This window comes from Microchirus variegatus (assembly GCF_963457635.1).
Source record: "Microchirus variegatus genome assembly, chromosome: 17".
Classification (NCBI taxonomy): Eukaryota; Metazoa; Chordata; class Actinopteri; order Pleuronectiformes; family Soleidae; genus Microchirus; species Microchirus variegatus.
The window spans coordinates 11,865,372-11,870,743 of NC_139818.1; positions in this window are offsets into that span (position 1 = coordinate 11,865,372).

The window sequence follows — 5,372 nt, forward strand, 5'->3', positions numbered from 1 at the left end:
CAGGAACACTGCATTAGTACAATCTGTAAATCTTCAACATCAGTCAATAAAGAATCTGTGCTGACATTATGGAAATAAATCATTTATGTTTAATATACTTTTTTTTTTTTTACTGTTTCACTCTTTGCCGCTGTAACAGCTCTCAGGGTTCTTTGCACTGTACAATCATTTTAAAACTGTCATGTACATTTCCTGATGATTACCACACATATTTCAGTAACAATGCAATTTAGCTGCCATGTGTGACAACTCATGAAGGATGTCAGATCATAAGTCAAGTAAAGCGTTTCATTCTGCAGTTCTTTTCGGTTGCCAGTGGCAGTGTTGACAACATTTGGTCCTGGATCAAGCTTGGCTCAAGACATGGGTGGCTAATGTGTGACCGTGACTGCTATACATTACAAAATAATACTACTACCAATAATAAGTATTATTAATTGTTCATGTATATTTGGATTTTTATTATTTTTTTTCAGAATTATGAGATAAAGTCAGAAAGTCGATTCAAGATTAAAGAATTCTGAGAAAAAAGTTGTCGGAAAAGTTGGAATTCTGAGATTAACAGAAATTCATTATTCAGATTAAAGTAAGAGTTTTGAGATTAAAACGTAATTCTGAGATCAAAGTCAGAAAGTCATTCAAAATTAGAGTAAGAATTCTGAGATTAAAGTCAAATGTATGATTTTTTCTCTGAATGCACGCCATTTTATGTATTTATTTACTTATTTATTCTTTCTTTTAAAGGTGCCATATGTTACAACGTGGCCAAAAACAGCTACTCCATTCAAATTCAAAATAACAAGGTTATATATGAGACTCTACTGACTGCAATGATTGGTAGACGGCGGTAGATGCCAAAACATATTAAATATATTAAAATATTTTGGCTGTACTGTTGTTGTTGGTGAGTTCAGTTTGTTATATGAACATTATCCCTGAGTCTGTGACATATTAGGAGGATTAAATGGCCAGTTGCTTTAGATTCATTACATAATGCACCTTTAATGTGGCCCTAATACACTTATGTACTTGCCAGAGGGTGGATGAGACACCTGCACTCATTTAAATTCACACTAACTCCTGAGCATATTGTGTCGTGATTGTGGACCAACACTTTATAACCCGTTGTTAAGTGTACCTGCTGAAACACATTCATGTTTTTTTCATTAAAAAAAAATCAGTAATTTTACTATACATCTTGTGGTTTGCCCCTTAACGACTAATTTGTTTGCACGTTCCTTCTTGGACTTTGGATTTTCAGTTCCGTAACTCATGGTTGTGTTTTTATTTTCATATATTCCCTTGTGTACGGTTACTCACTGTTTTGTGTCTGTTGAGTTTTACCTCCTGCCCTTTTGTTTTCCCCTAATTATCCACACCTGTTCCTAATTGTTTGCGACTGTGTCTCGTTATCTCACCTGCCCTTGGGTGTTTCCCTTTGTTTCCTGCCATGTTGTCGTCTGTGTAGCAGTCCTGCGTTTGACCTTGCCTTTTATTCTTTTATTTTTTGGAAACCGATGAACCAAATCTGTTGGTTTTTTTTTGTCTCCATCAAAGCGAGAGACAGACTGAACCATCCTGACTCAACTCCTGCTTCTGGGTCATAGCAATATTTCAGTGTCATTTGTGCTTATGGATCTTAAAACTGTTATTTTTTATTTAGATTTTTTGTTGTTGATACTATTATTCAGAAGACTGAGGCAGTGTTGAGGTGTATTGACCAATGTGCTGTAGCGGGCCGGGGGCAAGATGTGTTTATTCCATCAGACTTGTGTGTTTTCAGCACTGGTATTGACTTTTTTTTCTTGTGTAATCCTCTGTTTTTCATACTCCAACCTGTCACGGGGAGATTTGTGTGGACTTGATAGGCTTAATCAGCATTGTGTGAACTTTTATTTGACAATGTAACCGCGTTGCTTTTGAAGCCCAACACTATCTGTTCATGAAATGATTATTAGTGTCTTCCCTTTGGTGTTTTTCGTGTGATTAATTTCATCCGCTGACAGCCTCACAAACACGCCATGCTGCCTCGTGACTAAGCAGAGCTCATCAATTAAGCACGACTGTCTTGTAAATCCAAGGATGTACAACTCCATGTGCCTCGTGCTGATCAATACGAGTTGTGCAACGAATACAATGAAGCCCATCTTCATCCTCGCCCTCAATACATACGCCGCATACATACAGATGCACTGTATCCATAAATGCTCTCAGACATGGGGCTCTTATTACCAACCGTTCTGTCACAAATGACCATAATCTATACCGTGCTCCCAATGGCTCTCCGGGGAAGCTCGGCTCATTTGATTTTTCATCTCATCCTCTTTTTTTTCGCTGCATTTCCAGTAATTCGAACCTACTAAATTCAAATATGAGGAGACACAGAGCCCTGCTGTTTTGACAAGTTAAATGACTACAGGCAATGATGTGCTTCTCTGCCAGTCAGTAAGCAACACACGTCGCCGGCCACCGCCTTGCTGTGTCTCCAATGGAAACGTGTGCGTGCGTGTGTGTGTGAGTGTGTGTAGGCATGCATGCCTTCCCCGCACACACACTTGTGCTCCTTCTTCCCGCAGCCGTGTGACCCTCTGTCGCATCTTTTTTTTTGAGGTGAAATTGAAATGGATTGTGTAGCTCAATATTTTATTGACATCAACTTCACAGAATGTTGCTACAGTGACACCGGGGATAATTATTTCACCACAGATTTCTTCCTCTCCACATTTTTCCCCTCCCTTCCTCCCTCCCTCCCTCCCTCTCTCTCTCTTTCTGCCTTCCTCCAAGCCCTTCCATTCCTGTAGAGAATTAGTTCTGCATAAATTACCCAGTGGAACATTGAATCAGTCTCTAGCCACCAAAGGCGAGTCTGTGTGGCTGATTACCAAGCAGTGTGCACAACATGCATGCACACAGACGTGCACGGTGCAAAAGGAAGCGGGGCCTCTAAGCAAGGAGCTGACACCATTGCAGAATATATATATATAGGATCGGCCAGTGTGTACATGGTGAGCTAAAGCTGTATTAGCCACCTTAGCTGTCCACTTTGCTCATTACTTAGTCATTAGCAAGGGCATGGTTTTAAAGGGGGGGGAGGGATCAATCAATTGTCATGGGTCAATGTTTTGCAGCCCCATTATGAACCTTGGGTGGCTCTGTAAATTAAGCACAGTAATTACTCATGTTAATTACACAAAGATGGCGGCCACATTGCTGAACAAATATGTTTAGCATGTAAATAGTGTGAGGGGTAAACACGGTGGTTTGCTCTCGAGTGTTCAAAGGGAGCCTCTTCTCTCGACTCTGAGTGGTGTCGTTAACTCATATTTATACAGGGCTGAAAAAGTCAATTCAGAGAAATGATTAATTGAGTCGTTTCTCAAGCAGGAATGAGTAAAGCCTTTAGACCTTTTAGATTTTGACGTGTGCGTGAAGCCAAACAAGGATGAATGACTGGATGATGTGTATGGGGATTTTCTATGGCTTAAATTCACAGTATGTTAAATTTAGTCACATTTATCGATGACGTTGGACGATTCATTTATTGATTAAAACCATTGGCATAATGCAGCAATCGTTGAATATTATAATTGTAAAAACTCCATATTTGTTGTGCAAACTATGGGCATTAGCTGGCCATTACATTCCCAAAGGGCCTCAGCTATACATGTGAGTAACGCAGATGACGCTTCATCTTCCTGTGATTCAAATGAAATCTGATATAGAAGCAAACAGGGATGTGACCAAATCCCTGGATCCACAGGCCAGAGTTAGATGCAGTAGATTTCTTCGATCTGAGCAGTTTCACATACTCAGTTCCTCCACTGGGAGCAGTGTGTGTGTGTGTGTGTGTGTGTGTGTGTGTGTGTGTGTGTGTGTGTGTGTGTGTGTGTGTGTGTGTGAATGCACGTGTTTGCTTATGAGTGCATAGTGTATGTATGATAGAGTTTTGTACACAGTGATGCTCAAGAGGCACTTTAAAACAAGACCAGTGAGCTGCCTCTCATGCTGAAACACATTGTTAGCATTGCTCCCTCAAGAGCTTTTCGGGATCATTTCTTATGCTCTTTAGATGATGTATATTTGCACAGACTGATACATCTTTATATCCTTGAGTTATGTGTCCCCAGATATAAAGATTTAGAGAGACCAAGCTCTTATGGTCCACAATCCTCCTGAGAGGCATATAGATCATGTTAAATAGAGTGTAAGAGTTTTAATTAGAGGCCTCTGTATGGATCCTGCTGGCAGCAGAATTAGACAAATGAAAAGTCTGATTTAGCTGGGCAATTTTCTCTGTTTGAGATCGCGATGTGTCAGTACAATTAATCAAGTCAAGGATCGAGAGAAAGGAAATCCTCATCAGGAAGTCATCAGTCACCATCACATGCTTTCATGCTGTTGCATCAAACAACACAGGTAGGGCAGCATGTTTGTTTTCTCTGTGCACCTCCCCTTGCTTTGTAGTCACAGCTTTTGGAAATTAATTTGCTGCCATCTAGAGGTCAGATTATAGATTGCAGCAAATGTACTGAAAATGACTCACAAGGAGAGACTTCACCACTGATGTGGACGTGGATGTGACAACAAAAAAGAGACAGTTCTCCTGGACCGTGTCCTTTGAAACTGTATTTTTATTTTCTATTTAACAAACAACTATAGGGTTTGTTAAATATATAATTCAATTGCTATTTGTTGGACGTGATGTTGCTGCAGCAAATGCACCACATGGAAAGCAGATGTTTGGTGATGTTTGCAGTACTATTAATTCTGGACTCCTTTTTACGAGATTATGTTGCTGTGTGAATTTAATCCAAGTAAAAGACCTGAAGCTACCTGCACCACCACTGCTGTCATGATCAAATGTGATTAAAAACACATAAGTATAGAAATATAGTTTCGTATAGTATTTAATTTATTATTATTTATATGTTGTATTTGATAATTTATATTATTTATTCATGTCATATTTATTTATATCAAACACTTTGACCACTAGGTGTCAGCACTCACATTATTGTGACTATCTCATGCGCCTATGATTTCTCTTGTTTCCTCTTGTTGAGCAGAGTAGTGATGCATTCACGTGCAACATTTTACACGTACAACAAACCTTTTCAAAGTTGCATATACATGTGTTCTTTATTTACACACCACCAGGTTCGCTGCGATCCGTAATGACTATACATACTGGATGCTGGCAGAAAGAACACCCGATGAAAAACACGAATTCCTCTCAGCCCCCGTAATGCCCCCATCGTGTCAATTTTATAACCACACTGGATTATGCTGTACAAATTACCGAGGGACCCTGAAAGCAACGCTACCGTAACTCGCATGCAATCAACACAGGGTACCGCTAGCATTTCCACAAC